Source organism: Falco peregrinus, chromosome 3, assembly GCF_023634155.1.
Source record: "Falco peregrinus isolate bFalPer1 chromosome 3, bFalPer1.pri, whole genome shotgun sequence".
In the NCBI taxonomy this organism is placed as follows: domain Eukaryota; kingdom Metazoa; phylum Chordata; class Aves; order Falconiformes; family Falconidae; genus Falco; species Falco peregrinus.
The window spans coordinates 88,823,282-88,838,965 of NC_073723.1; positions in this window are offsets into that span (position 1 = coordinate 88,823,282).

Below are 15,684 nucleotides of genomic sequence, written 5' to 3' on the forward strand. Positions count from 1 at the left end.
TTGAAAGCCTCTGGGTAAGGGTGAAAGGGAAAGCAAATAAAGCAGATCTTGTGGGAGTCTACTATTGACCACCCAGCCAGGATGATGACCCCAATGAATTATTCTACAAGGAATTAAGGGATATATCTAGACCAGCTGCCCTTGTCTTTATGGGTGGTTTTAACTTCTCAGACATTGGGAATATCACACAGTAGACATAAACAGGTCCAGGAAACTCCTGAAGCATGTTGAAGATAATTTCTTGATGCAGTTACTAAGGGAGTCAAGTACAAAAGGTGCACTCCTAGATTTGCTGATTGTAGACAGAGAGGGTCTTGTGGGTGATTGGTGGCTGCCTTGGTCACAATGACCATGAAGTAGTTGAGTTTCAAATTATTGGTACCAGGAGAAAAACTGGGGAGACCAACCTTCAGGCTGCTGAATGAGCTAGTAAGGTTCCTTGGGAATCTGCTTTTGAAGGTATTGGGGTCCATGAATGCTGCTCACTTTTTAAGAGCACAGGAGCAGGCACTTCCAAAGAGTCATAGGTCAAGCAAGTGGTGCAAAAGGGTGGCTTGGATGAACAGGATCTTCTTCTAGAACTTACGCGGAAAAAGCAAAGTGTATGGACTTTGGAAACAAGGACAGTGACACAGGAGGACTTCAGAGATGCTGTTCACCATTGTAGGGAGAAAAATTGTGCAGCCATAACTTGATTAGAGTTCAAGCTGGCCAGCACGGTGAAGGACAACAAAAAGGGCTTTTAAAATATGTTAACAGCAAAAGGAGTATCGAAGACAACATTGGTCCACTACTTGATGCGGTCGGTCATCTTGCAAATAGGGACACAGACAAAGCGGAGACGTTTAATGCCTTCTTCACCTCTATCTTTATTACCAACGATGGACCCTGGGACACCTGGAAGGATGATAAACTCCCAGCCAACTGAACTTCTTTGAGACTTGCTGCTCCAGCTGGATGCACATAAGTCTGTGGGGCCCAATGGGCTTCATCCCAGGGTACCGAAAGAGTTAGATGATGTCATCGTGGGATGTCTCTCCACTATTTTTCAATAGTCTTGGGGGTCTGGAGACATCCCAGTTGAGTAGAAGGTGGCAAATGTCCCAATTTTCAAGAAAGGTAAGAAACAAGACCCTGGTAATTACAGGCCTGTGAGTCTCACTTCAGTGCCTGGCAAAATTATGGAAAAGGTTTTTCTGGGAGTTACTGAAAAACACTTGAGAGACAATGTGTTCATTGGTCATAACCAGCACAGGTTCATGAGGGATAAGCCCTGCTTAACCAGCTTAATTTCCTTTTATGACATCACCCATCTAGTTGACCAAGGGAAGCCAGTAGATATGGTGATTTTGGATTTTAGCCAAGCTTTTCATACTGTCTCTCACAGTATCCTTCTGGAAAAAATGTCCAGCATACAACCAGACAAGTCCATAATACATTGGGTGAATGAACTGGTTGACAGATTGAACTCAAACAGTTATAGTAAATGGGGTTACACCAAGCTGGTGGCCAGTCCCCAGTGAGGTTCCCCAGGGCCCAGTTTTAGAGCCAGTGGTCTCTAATGTTTTTATAAATGATCTGGACACAGAAATTGAATGTACATTAAGCAGATATGCTGATGATACTAAATTAGGAGAAGCTGTGGACTCCCTCAAGGGTAGAGAGGCCTCACAGGGAGATCTGGATAGACTAGAGACAGGCAATCACCAACAGTATGAAATTTAACAAAAGCAAGTGTTGGATTCTTCACCTGGGATGGGGTAATCCTGGTTATACACACAGACTGGGGGACAACAGGCTGGAGAGCAGCCCTGCAGAAATAAGATCTGGGGGGCTGGGTTCATAGCAAGTTGAAATGAGTCAACAGTGTGCCCTGGCAGCCAAGGGCCAACCATGCCCTGGGGTGCACTAAGCACAGCATAGCTAGCCAGTTGAGGGAGTGATTGTCCACTTCTACACTGCACTGGTGCAGTGCCACTTTGAGTACTGTGTGCAGCTTTCTGTGCCTCAGTATAAGAAGGATAGCAGACTATAAGCGTGTGTACAGAGGAGGGTGACCAAGATGGTGAAAGGTCTCACGGAAAAGACTTATGAAGTCACCTGGTTTGTTCAGCTTCCAGGAGAAGACGAGGCTGAGGAGTGACTTCATTGCAGTCTACAACATCCTAAAGGGGCACACCTGAGGGGAAGGTGCTGATCTGTCTCTGGTGACCAGTGATAGGACTCAAGGAAGTTAAATGAAACTGTCAGGGAGAATTCAGACTGGACATTAGGAAAAGGTTCTTCACTGAGAAGGTGGTCAGTCACTGGAACAGGCTGCCCAGGGAAGTGGTCACGGCACCAAGCCTTTCAGAGTTCAACGAGCATTTGGATGATGCTTTTAGTAATATGGTTTAGTTTTAGGGAATTCTATTAGGAGCAGGAAGTTGGACTTGATGATCCTTATGAGTCTTTTCCAACCTAAGAGATATTGTGTTTATGTTTTTTTGGGAAAAAGAAACAAAAAGTTCTATTTCAGGGCTTAGCTATCATTGAACTAAAAATGTTTTCAAAAGATCAAAGTCTTTTTTTTTTTTTTAATATATATTAACCTTGATTTTCTGAAGAAGAAAAACACTTAAAAATTTACATCTTTTTGGGCTTTTTCTTCCAATCTCAGAAAGCAAATTCACTGCTGCAGTATACCTGAAAAAGGTACTGGAAGCCAGTCCCAAACACTGTATGCTGCCAAATCATTTCATATCCTTTCCACTTCCAATCTATAGCTAGTAATGAGTTGCATGTATTCATTCTATACCTAGTTTTGTATAAATAATGAGTGATGATTTTCATGATTAAAACAAACAACTATCTATTTGCATAGAAAAGTTTCATCCTGAGATTTACATGCCATCTCACTTGGGAGGGGCAGGTGTGAAAACCTTTCAATACTTAGCAGTAACTGTCAGTTTTGTCAAAAACAGCAGAGCAGGAGATAACACCTGGCCTGCCAAATAAATATTAACATTTAAAGAGGAGAGGGTGGATCATAATGGGGGAGTGAGAGCATTGGTGACACCTCAGGAATCAATAATCTATGTAGAAAGCTAGAACTGAACAGCATATAATACAAGAAAAAGACTGGATATAAAAGCTAACATCTCTCTTTAATCCAGGATTCTCTCCTGCAGAGGCTAGGCACAGTCCTGAGTCTCTGACCATGCTGGAAAATGAGTTTGTTAACTGGAGAGAAAAGGAAAGAAAGATTATTTGGATTTGATATTTAGTATAAGTAGAGTAAGCATGCCTTTGAGTTCCACTACTTTAACCTTTATAAGCCCTTTGTAACTTTTTTCACTACTTCGGAATGGGTAATATTCTCCAGAACATCATAATGGGAAGTGGATACCTTTCTACCCACCCAGAAAAGCAAATCTGGTAATGCAAGAGTGGGAGACACCTTATTTTCTTCTCTGGACATCTTTACCTATGAAAACTCTGTGCCTTATTAAAATATAGTTGGGACCACATATGAATAGAGGAGTTTAAAATAGTGCAGATGAGTTTGTTAAAAGGTAGGAAAAATGTTAGCATATACCTTCCTTGTACAGCAACGAAGTTCTGTCATCAGCTCAATTCTTGAGCAAGACATCATTTCTGGTTGTATATAGTTATATATATATCTATATGTATATATACACACACACATATATATATATCGTTACTTCACACAGTATAAAACTGCATGCAAGTCTTCCCTTGCATTCATCCTATGGATTCATTTTGGATTCAAACCAGCACTCCAGAGCATCATGAACATTTTTCTCCCTCTCTGGCCTAATTAATTTTTCATTTTCTTCTGCCTAGTTACACAGCCTCAGCAGGGCTCAGCAGTTTGTAAGGTAAGTGTCTTTCCTGGGAAATAACAGAATGTGTTTGAAGTTCCTTAGGCAGGCAGGAAATTAAACCTGGATCTCCTACCATCTGGCCAAGCCTCTGACCAATACACTGTTTAAAAAAATTAAAAAATAAAGAGGGAAAACTTCCCTTGTTATATTTGAAGAAGGATGAGCTCAGGTGTGCTCTTTGGAAGAAATTAAAATAGACAACTCTTAGGCCATGCATCCCACATGGCAGATACATCCCCATGGCATCTAGTGAGGCAAGGCAGGTGAAAAATTTAAGACAAATCCTGATAAGTCTCCAGAATTACTGTATTAACTGACTATAGACATTTGAACAATGATTACTTAAGGAATATTCAGGTACCAGCTGGCTCTTGTTTCTTGTAAAATCCATGCTGAGACACCTATCTCTATGTTAAAACAGTGCTTCAGTTTTCCATCCTGGATCCTGGTACTAAAGACTCAGATGTTGCTGTAGCCCAGGGATCTAAGGGCTTTCTTTTCTACCTAACAACAAAACAAAACAAAACAAAACAAACAAAACAAAACAAAACAAAACAAAGCAAAACAAAGCAAAACAAAGCAAAACAACAACAACAAAAAAAAAACAACCAGCATTTCCCCAGAACACTGATGTGCTGTCATTTATATGCATAAAAAAGTTTAGAAATGCTTGAATATGTAGGGGGAAAAGACACATAAATGCATATGAGACATAGGTATTTGTTTAGTGAAAGAAAGGGGCTTTTATCAAAGGACTTATTTATGTTGCAGATGGACAAATTTGCAGGTCAACTGCCACAAAAACATTTGTTTTGTTTTCAGAAGAACAGTTCTGTGCATGAACTTTGTAGAGTGCTAAGCACATTGTGCTAGAGTATAAAATGAATGTCATGCCATACTTGAATTCAGATACACCTTGAGTATGTAATTTATTCAGTTAGTTTACTGAATCCTAAATACAGTTAGGATTCTTCTGTAACTAAGAGTTTGCTATTATGAACACCGGCATTTTTCTGTTTCTGTAAACAACTTTCCATGAGAATTATAGTAGTAGAGCTATATTATTATAAGATACTGTCAACACCTAAGAAAAAGATGCCATTAGTCAGAAATATAATATTTAATGGGAGACAGCATAATATACTGAAATGCCATGTAATTAAGCAACATAATCACTAATTTTAGCAGATAGCTGCTTTAAATGGGAGACAAAGCATATCGGGGAGAGGAAGAGAAACAGAAGAGAGAAAGATCGTTAGGTACACAGATTAAGACAAGTTAGCTTTGAAACGTTTCCCATTACCATAGTGCTGAAATTCCAGCCAAATGGCATTCTGTAACTGACTAAAACCCCATAAATTAAATGCTTGCTCTTGTTTCCATATTAGCACTTCCTATATGTATTAATGTCTTTTAGATGAGAATCATTCAATGCCATGGCACTGACTTAATGAACTAATATTTGGGAAATTATAATTGCCCTCTAACACCTAGAATAAGAATTATGCATTTATATGCTAGTAACTGTATGTTGCTAAGTAGTAAATTTCCTTCAAATTAAGCTATATCGCCTTTGCTCTCCTCTGGAAGGATAAAAATTCTCATTCTGTAACTTTCATTTTTTTTTATTGGCTAAAGATAACACTGTATAATTAAATTTAAAAATAAGATTTTTCTCCACAAACACTTTTGTCAGTGATCACCTCCTCCTTATAGCCTTAATTCCTACTGGATAGTTAGAGCTTCAGTTTCTTTTTTTGGCTATTAAAAACTTAAATACGTTGTATTTAAAAGTTCAGCATTTTACAGTGTCTTACTTCCAATTTCAAACAGACAGTATCTGATAAATCTCTGAGTTTCTTGTAGCAATGTCCATTCCAGCCTAAATATGCTGTTAAATCTGAATAAAAAGAAACATGGTATAATCCTCTCCACAGATATTAACAGAGAGTGTCTTGTCATGAAGCCACCTATTTGGGCTATTTCAAAACAAAAGAATTTGGAAAGGAGTTCTAAAGTCTTAGACAGTGTTCTGATAACCCACCTTAGAGCAAAAATTTCAATTTTCTGTCAGGACACAAGAAAAGAAACATTACCTCTGGTAGCAAAATAAGAATATTATTTTACTGTGGGTACATTTCTTGCTTTCACAGTGAAAAACCACTAGTACAGACTTCACCTGAGCAGTTACTCCAATACCTATGGTCTATGGAAGATCAGTAAAGTACTAGTTAAAATCTATTTTACCCAGTTTTAGTGTTATGGTTCATAAATGCTTGTTGGATACACAGGAACTGTAGAAAAATGTCTACTACAGTTAATCTTTTTTCCTATGATTGATAAATAAGATTTAGGAGAATACAACTTTGATAGGATATATTTTATTTCTCATAATATACTTTGGCTTAGCAGAAGCTCCAAAAATGGAGGACATAAGTTTTTGATAGTGTGTGGCAGAACACACATAAAGACAAAATATGTATGAGCTGACCAGAATCATTCATATAGCTTTCTTAAATTTCTGAGGAATATTGAAGGTTTTGTATCCTTGAGTACATAAATACTCTTGAAATTTTGAGCCTCTTTCACTATGGCAAAGACTTGCCTATCTGTGGAAGTCCGCTAAAAGTATGTTGGACTACATAGACTCACTTTAACTTCAACAGTCTGGTTGGTACACAGCACTTTCAGTCTCTCAGTAAACAATGTCTTTGTCTTAGGATGAAAGGACTTTGTGCAGGTTTTTTGCCCCCTATTTACATTTCAGCAGTTTTGTTCTTGGTTTTTTTTGTTTTTTGTTTTTTGTTTTTTTTTTTAAGCACCTCACTGTTTCCACAGTTAAGCAAATACTGATCTTGAAAACTTATGTCAAATGATTTGGCCAGTTCTAAGAGGCAAAAAAACTGAGAAAGCAAAGGAGTTGAAAAGAAACACAGACTGACTAGTAAGTAGCTAAAATGTCTTTAGAAGTTCCTCACAGACTACTTCACCATTGCTCAATGGCATGGCCACATGACAGCCACACACTTGCTACATCACTACCAGAATAAGCCTTTTGAGATGAATGATTTATTTCAGCACAGACTTATGATTACTAACACGTCAATAGCCTCATTGACCTCACATAGAAGAGCAAGAAGGAAAAAAAAAAAAAAAAGGAAAACAAACTTTGTCAATCAAAGAGAATAAGAATGTTAATAACAAGTGGATATCCACATAACAAATTTCAAACTAATGAACTTCTAAGGTGAAAAAATCAAGTAGGAAGAAATATGGTTTCTGTAGAGAACACTACTATTGTCAGACCATGCATTTATTAAAGTGACTCTTAGAACAAACTATTACATAGTATAGTTTATATATATATATAAACTATATAGTTTATATACATATAAACTAGAAAAGATATTTCCAAGTTTTCAACAGAGGGGGTTAAAATCTCCTGCTGCACTTCTTGGAGCATGGCATGACCAGTAGAAATGCAAGACTGGCCTAGGCGAGTCTCATTTGAAGCTGAGTAAACTTAAGAGAAAGAATCCTATCAATAACAACAGTATTTGGATATGGCCCAGCCGTTCTAGGAAGAAGGTTAAAGAACAGAGTTCTTGCCAGGTCTCCAACTGTTCCAATATCACTGGAAAATACCTTTTTTATTTTTAAAATTGCATCTAGCATCTGGCCTTTTCATCTTCATTAATATTTACATTTGTTTACTTCATATACATTACCCACGTGTGCTATATTAGGTTACTTCCACATACAACATTTTCATTTGAACACTGAGAAGTGCACTTACTGTGTCAGCTTCCAGTAAGAGTGAAGCAAAATTGCCAGATATGTAGTAAGTTTTAAAGTTCTTTCTTTCCATGTATATTATGGAATGGTAATATATAGTAATAGTTTACTTCTATTATAGTGTCTTATTGTCAATAATTCCCTCATTTCAACTGGTTATCAAATACCAACTCAGTGTAAAACTGTTGCCATTGCTAATCAAGCTATAAGGTAAGGTGTGCAGAATTTAGACAGTTGTCTTATGAAATAAGAAATGAAATTCTGAAAGCGGTGGGGAGCGGAAGGACAACCCCCACAAAACTAACCATTCAAACTGCAAGGGGGTTTAATAGCACACTTTATGCTCCCAGCTTGAGGTTTTGGTGTGAAAGTTTAACAAAGCTGTCAGTTCTAAAATTCCTTTCCAATTCTTTAGTTAGTCTTGTAGTGGACATCTCCATGCCTCTGGAATAATGTCTGTCCAGAAAATTACTCATGATAATTTAAACTTGGGATCTACTTCCAGGTGTCCACCCATCCTTTCTTGACAAGTTTAAGTTTTTCATAGCTTCTCCTTTAACAGTCTGACATATAAAAACATCCTTAGATTTGAAAACTGCTGTAATGCACAATAACCAGAATAAACTGTACTCAGGATCTATAACCACTAACAGGAGCATAAATGCACCTAAGGCATGCAGAACATTTTTGAGTGACTATAGAAGCATTTTAGGGATGGCACAATGTGATTTCATGAGCTATTACCACTGTTTTGGCCTGCTTAGGAAGCTGGTTGACAGAGTCTTTTGAGAGGCACAGGACTCCAGGAAGGCTGGACGTTCTTCAAGAAAAGGTGCAGGAACTGCTGTCCCCACGTGCCAAAAGATGAGCCGGCAGAGAAGAATGCTGGCCTGGCTGAACAGAGAGCTTTGGCTAGAAGTCAGGGGGAAAAAAAGTGAGTTTATGACCTTTGGAGGAAGGGGCAGGCAAGGAGGACTACCAGGATGTCATGAGGTTATGCAGGGAGAAAATCAGAAGGGCCAAAGCCCACCTAGAACTTGATCTGGCTACAGCCATAAAAGACAATTTAAAAAGTTTCTATAAATACATTAGCACAAAAGGAGGGCTAAAGAGATTCTCCATCCTTTATTTGATGCAGGGGGAAACATACTGACAAAGGATGAGGTACTTAATGCCTTCTTTGCCTCAGTTGTTAATGGTAAGACCAGTTGTTCTCTAGCTACCCAGCCCCCTAAGGTGGAAGACAGGGATGGGAAATGGAATGAAGACCCCACAATCCAACACACACAAGTCTATGGGGCCAGATGGGATCTACTCAAGGGTACTGAGGTTGCTGGTGGAAGTGCTTACCAAGCCACGTTCAATCATTTATCAGCAATCCTGACTAAATGGGGAGGTCCTAGCTGACTGGAAGTTGGAAAGTGTGATGCCCACCTATCTACAAGAAGGGCAAGGAAGATCCAGGGAATTACAAGCCTGTCAGTCTGACCCCATGCAGAAGCAGACTCAACGACATATAAATATGATCCTAGTTGAAGCCACTTTACTTAAGTTTCTGAAAATTTATATACAATACTAATATTCATACACACGTCACACCGTAATTCTGTTGGTTATATACACTGTCCACACGCTGCTATACAGATACTAATTGGTTAAAAGCATACAAGCGGTTAGTCCCATCACTAAAATTGTTGACATTCTTGCGGTCAACAGTTCCCAGCTCAGCTCCTGTTTTTCTGCCTGCTTAACTGCTGAAGTTCCTGTTTTCTTTGTTCCAGGTGTCTTTCTCACACAACTGTGCAGCCTTGCTGAGCAGATAAAACTTTTCATCATATCAAGCTGCTAAAGCAAGAGCAACTTTTGATAGGCCAGGTGTCCCTTTTCTTCCAAATACATTGCCACAACCCCAGAGCTGGGGAAGGTTATGCAGAAGATCACCTGAGTGCCATCACATGGCACATACAGGACAACCAGGGCATCAGGCCCAGCCAGCATGGGTTTATGAAAGGCAGGTCCTGCCTGACAAATCTGATCTCCTTCGATTACAAGGTGAGCTGCTTTGTGGATGAGGGAAATGCTGTGGAAGTTGTCTACCTAGACTTCAGTAAAGCCTTTTACACTGTGTTACACAGCATTCTCCTGGAGAAACTGGCTGCTCATGGCTTGGACAGGTGTACTGTTTGGTGGGTAAAAAACCTGGCTGGATGACCAGGCTCAAAGAGTTGTGTTGAATGGAGTTAGAGCCAGTTGGCGGCCGGTCACAAGTGGTGTTCCCCAGGGCTCAGTATTGAGGCTGGTTCTGTTTAATATCTTTATTAATGATCTGGTTAAGAGGATTAAGTACACCCTCAGTGAGTTTGCAGACAACACCAAGCTGGGTGGGAGTGTTGATCTGCTTGAAGGTAGGAAGGCTCTGCAGAGGGATCTGGACAGACAGGGTCAATGGGTTGAGGCCGAATGCATGAGGTTCAAAAGGGCTCAGTGCTGGGTCCTGCACTTGGGTCACAATGACCCCACACAATGCTGCAGGCATGGGGAAGAGCAGCTGGAAAGCTGCCTGGCAGAAAAGGACCTTGGGGTATTGGTCAATAGCCAGCTGAATATGAGCCTGCAGTGTTCCCAGGTGGCCAAGAAGGCCAATAATCCTGGCTTATATCTGAAATACTGTGGCCAGCAGGACTAGGGTAGGGGTTGTAAACACTGATAAAATCCCCTCAGTCTTCTTTCTCCAGGCTAAACAGGCTTAGCTCCCTCAGCCTTTTCTCATAAAGGAGATGCTTCCCTTTGCCCTTCAGGACTGCCTCTCAGGGGACTCTGTTCAGTTGAGATGTCTGAATACATGCTGATCACAGTGCCCTGCCAGAATGCCTGATGGTAACCAAAGTAGAGGTGGAAGATGACCTCCTTTTATCTCCTTTTAGTGACATATGACAAATACAAAGAGGATATTTTTTTTTCCTCCAAGGGAATATATAGTTTAACTGTACTGCAGTTAGGCTTTTCACATCGCTCACACCAATATTTTGAACTAAAGACTATGGTGAAATTTTATTATTTCTTAGTATATGCCAGCACAACTGCAAGCATACTCAAGCATGCCTTGTTTTACAGAGGTTATAATTCTATATTAAAATTCCACATTGCAATTAAGCAATGGTAAACAAGCTCCTTTCTTGGAAAGGCAGGCAACAAGGGCTGCACAGAGCTCTACCTTGGCATTGCAAGGGTGGCTGTGTGGGATGCTGGAGAGTGTAAGGAGCTGACGGGAAAGGAGGCTAACACAAACACAAAACGTCAGCTTCCTTCAGACAGGCCTGAAGCACAGAAATGTAAATAGGTGTTCCAGCTTGGACATAAAAAGTAAATAAAAGGGATCTGGTAAAGACAAGGAAATGCAGCTTCAATAAGTGGATGGAGTAAAAATAAGATGAAGAAAATTTGTGGTTACCATCTACATCTGACTTAAGGTGAAATTCTATTAGACCTCTGTAACTAAATTATGTGGGAAATTTTACAAGGCGAATGTAAAATGTCTTTATGTATTTTTAAAATGGATATGAGAATTTCTGGCATAGGCAGTAAAATAAACAGGATAATGAGATAGCTATTCTAGTGACAGAAGATGAACTGACTATCCATAAAGGAAAAATTAGAGATGGCTAAGAAGACAGCAATAATAACTTGTTACATTCACATAAATCTACACTTAGCTCTCATTTGGTGGTGGAAGCAGTTGAGTAAAACTGGAGATTAAACTTATGTCAGACAGGTGAGGACAATCTGCTATAAGTAAAAGCTATGCTTACAAACATGACATTGAAATTAATTCTGGTTTTGTGGAAGAAATAATAAGGGGGGGTGGGGAGGGATATCATCTCTTCTTACTGCCTTGATCATTTGGGATAGGAAATGTTGCCTAGCTCTTGAAGGTGAAGAAGTCCTTCAGCATTCTCTGCAGGTGACAAGAATAACCAATATATACCAAATTTTGCCAGTAAGGTGCTTCTGGCCATAGCTGCATTAGAAAATTTCTACTCTGAGTCCTATAGCTGCATGGTCAGAAGGAAGTTCATACTTCCTGTGGCAGCTGCATGCCAGTAAGCATATTTATAACCTACTTTCCCCAATCATACTGTTGCAATATTATAGGAAGATGAGGGAACAGAGTGAAGACAAGCAATTATTTCAGGTAAACTTCTTTGATCAGGTAAACCCAAGCTCTACTAAAATGTCCCACGTCTAACATTTCAATATCAACCTCTAAATCTTACAGGCCTAGCATAATTTTTACAGGCTTATCCTGCACCTCCTCTGTTTTTTCAGATTAAAAAGAAATAGTAGTTCAGACTGAGAACTAGACAGAAAACATTTTGAAGTATCCAGCCCAATTAAGTTCAAGGAAAAAATAAACTAGGAAAGGCATGCATCAGAAATGAAAGCTGCACTGCATTTCTACATTCTAGGCAATGAGTTTGTATTGAGTGAGTTAAAGATGAGGACATTCTGACCTCTTTGATAGTACAATAAAATGCTCATGAAACTAACTTTCTGTCTTCCCTGCCAAGGCCTGTAACTATAGTCATGGTGAGTTTACCAAGGGAGAAAAGGAGGTAATGCATCTTAGACTAACATGAAGTTCTCTAGGCTGAGAGAGATGGATTATTTAAAAATAGACATTGAAAGCTGGTTGGCCCCACTGCTTCCTTTTGACTTCCAGAATGCACTGAACATTTTCCCAATAGTGGGCTTTTAATAAGGTATAAGCATATTGAGTGGATTTTAATAGCAGGTAAATGAAGCAAATGAAATTAAATTTTAAGAGATCAAGGTAGTGAAACATTAAAAAAGAGTCCATTTTTAGATCCAATGGCTTTCTGAAACTGTATCTTTTGATCTGCAGCAGTCACCTTGTTTCACAACTAGGTTCTGTACCGATTGCAGGTGCCCAGGTGCTGGCAGGAGTGGCAGCAGCAGTGAGGGGAGCTTCGAAGGTCGCGGCCCCGTGAGGCAGTGCCGGGGCTGCCCCATGCCAGGCACAGCCAGTTCCAGCCAGTTCCAGGCGGCTCCACCGGCCCCAGCGCAGGGCACAGCCGAGCCCCGCAGCCACGGGCGGGCGCCTCGGGGAAAGCCGGGCTGAGAAAGGGCAAAACGGTGCCCGGCAGCCAGGGCTGAGGGCAACGGGGTGAGAAACAGCCTGGCCAGCCCCGAGGGGGAAGCGGGAGGGGGGCAGGGGGCTCCGGGCGCCCCCGCACAGATGCCCCGGGGCAGACCCCGGCAGGGCAGGTGGCCGTGCCCTGAGGGAAGCTGCAGCCTTCTCAAGAAGGAGCATCAGAGAGAAGCTGTAATGGACTGACTGAAGCCTCCCATTCCCCATCCCCACGGGCTGCTTGGGAGGAGGAGTAAGAAGAAGAGTGTGTGGGAGAACGTGTTGTTTTCACATTGGTCTTTTTGTCTTACTGTACAGCTCTGTTTTTAATTGGCAATAAATTAAAGTATGTTTCCCCAAGTCACATCTGTTTCACCATGATGGTAACTGGTAAGGGACCTCACTGTTTCTGTCTTGACCCACAGGCTTTTTTTACCTTATTTTCTCCTCCCACCCTGTTGAGGCAGTGTAGTGAGGCAGTGGCTGAGTGGGCAGCTAGCTAAGGTCAACCCACCACAGGCTCAAACAAACAAGACCCTTAAAGCTTATAGTCTTCAACTTAATAACCATGTAAACTGACTTTTCATCATAAATGCTAATCTGTTTTGAGATGCCTACATGATCTTCACATTTCTGAGCTGTCCATGTAGAGCTTTGGGGACCTAACAATGAGAGCATCAAAAGCATAAAAGTTCAGAGGGGATGGGAGTGGATGAGGAAACGCGTTTGGAGTTGAGAAATAAACCTCAAGATACCACTCTATTAAAGAACAGAATTGATTTACTTGTGCACCATTTAAAAAATTTGTCTGAAACTTTACCTCATTTCTTTATATTGATTTTTGGGAAAAAAACACTATTGAAGTAGTTCAGACAAGCTTATGTAAACACATGCAAAAACCTTCTTTACTGAAAAAAATGACAGCAATCAACCTTGATAGAACTTAGATAGGCGGTGTTATTTAGTCTGTTCTGGACTGGTGGCAGAAAGGTACTGTTCTTAACACCCTTAGGAGGACACCAGACCTTTTATCTTGCATCTTTCCAGTCAAATGTCACGTAACTTGTCATGACCATTAACTCCTTAAATACACTGAGAAATACCTTTATTTGTTGAAGTCTGATTTCTGAACTAAATTTTCCTGAAAACTGGGATTGTATATTAAACAGGTATACCTAACAAGAAAAGGAAGCACTGGGTCTCCCTTACATTTCAGCAGTGATTTTTCCCAGAATTCAGTAAAACTGAAAATTTTAAAGAGTAAGACTCCTCTGTCCAAATTAATCAGCAATATTTAGTATCCTTAAAAATTACTTTCTCTCCATTGACCATATACAGAGCCTTGAACAACATGCTAAGATGTAGTGCCCTACACTGTTTCCATATATTTTGCTTTCTTGTGTCCTTGTTTACGTTATTTGCTTGGGATTTTCTCCTCCTTTTCTGAACCTATTTCCTTCTGAAATCCCTTCTTCTGAGTCTTTGCTGTGCCTGTCTGACATATCTATAGGATAAGCTTGCTTAACTTCTTTATTTTTTTGGCCCATAGTACAAGGACTGAACGAATTCTAAAATGGTTGGCAGTGGCCACGGGCATTTTTCTCGTGATACTAGAAACAGGGTTTGATTTTTTCATTATACCATATCTGCTTCACAGTACTGCCATAAGAAAGAGGAGGAAAATACTTTAATTAGTGGAGAAAAAACATCAGACCTCATTCATTTAATTAATCTGTTTGGTTTGTTTCCATTATTACAGTATAAACATTGTACACATGGAAGTCTTTCTTTACACACAGAAAAATTAAGAATTTCCAGGCACTATGCCACAGTAAGAATAATAAATTAAGTTATTCAATGCACAGCAAAGCTGGTATAACATCCTTGCTAATCTCTCAAGTTAAAAGGAGATATTTTTCCCTACACATGTTGCAATGTGAAATGTGACCTTTAAAAGCAGTGACAGATGTTTTAGAAGGGGGAAAACAGTAGGCGTAATGTGTAAACTTTATTTTGTTGATAGAATTGCTTTTTATATTGTGCAATCTGTTAAAATCATGTTAAGATGGTTGAAAGAAATCAGTGCAACTTTTTTGCTGGAAAGTGTTGTTTTATCAGTATTTGTCACCATATAAAAAAGGAAATAAACTTCAAAATATTCTAACTGGCATGTATTTTTTTTTTAATGTTTGTGTCATTCTAATGGAACTATTACTTAGTTTTAATATTAAAGTGTATCTTCTTAAACAATATTTTGACATTGCTGAAATTAAGCACTTACTGTTATTTCCCCAACAAATTAATTTTAAATTTTAGATCTGTATTACATTTAACTACATTTTAAAGTGGATTTTTGTTTCTTTCATTTCACCAGTTAAACATAGGAAAAATCCAGCAAGGTGATTGCCTGCTTTCACTTTGAATTGGTCTGTCTAAAGCAATTTTCACGAGTGCTGAATGTCATATCCTGGGTCTACAAGTTCACAACTTGAACAGTGTCTCACAGAAGCCAGGTAATTGCAGAGGGGACAGAGATGTTTTAAAGCTCCCCACCAAGATTAAATAACCAGGCCTGTTTAGAACAGAGACAACCAAGGCATAATGTGAATCTTTCCATTTTCTGAAATTATTATAAATTATTATAACAGGTTTCTCTTTTCTGCCAGAAAATAAATCATAATTGACTTAGTTTGCAATAAAGGAAATTTACTTTGTCTATTAAGAAAACAACATTACAAGACTGGCAAGCATAAGAAGGTGTCACCTACAAGCAAGTCACTAGAGGTTTACAACCTGGTAAATCAAAATTCCAGATAAATGTGCCTGAGAGCTTCAGTATGAGAAGGTGAAATA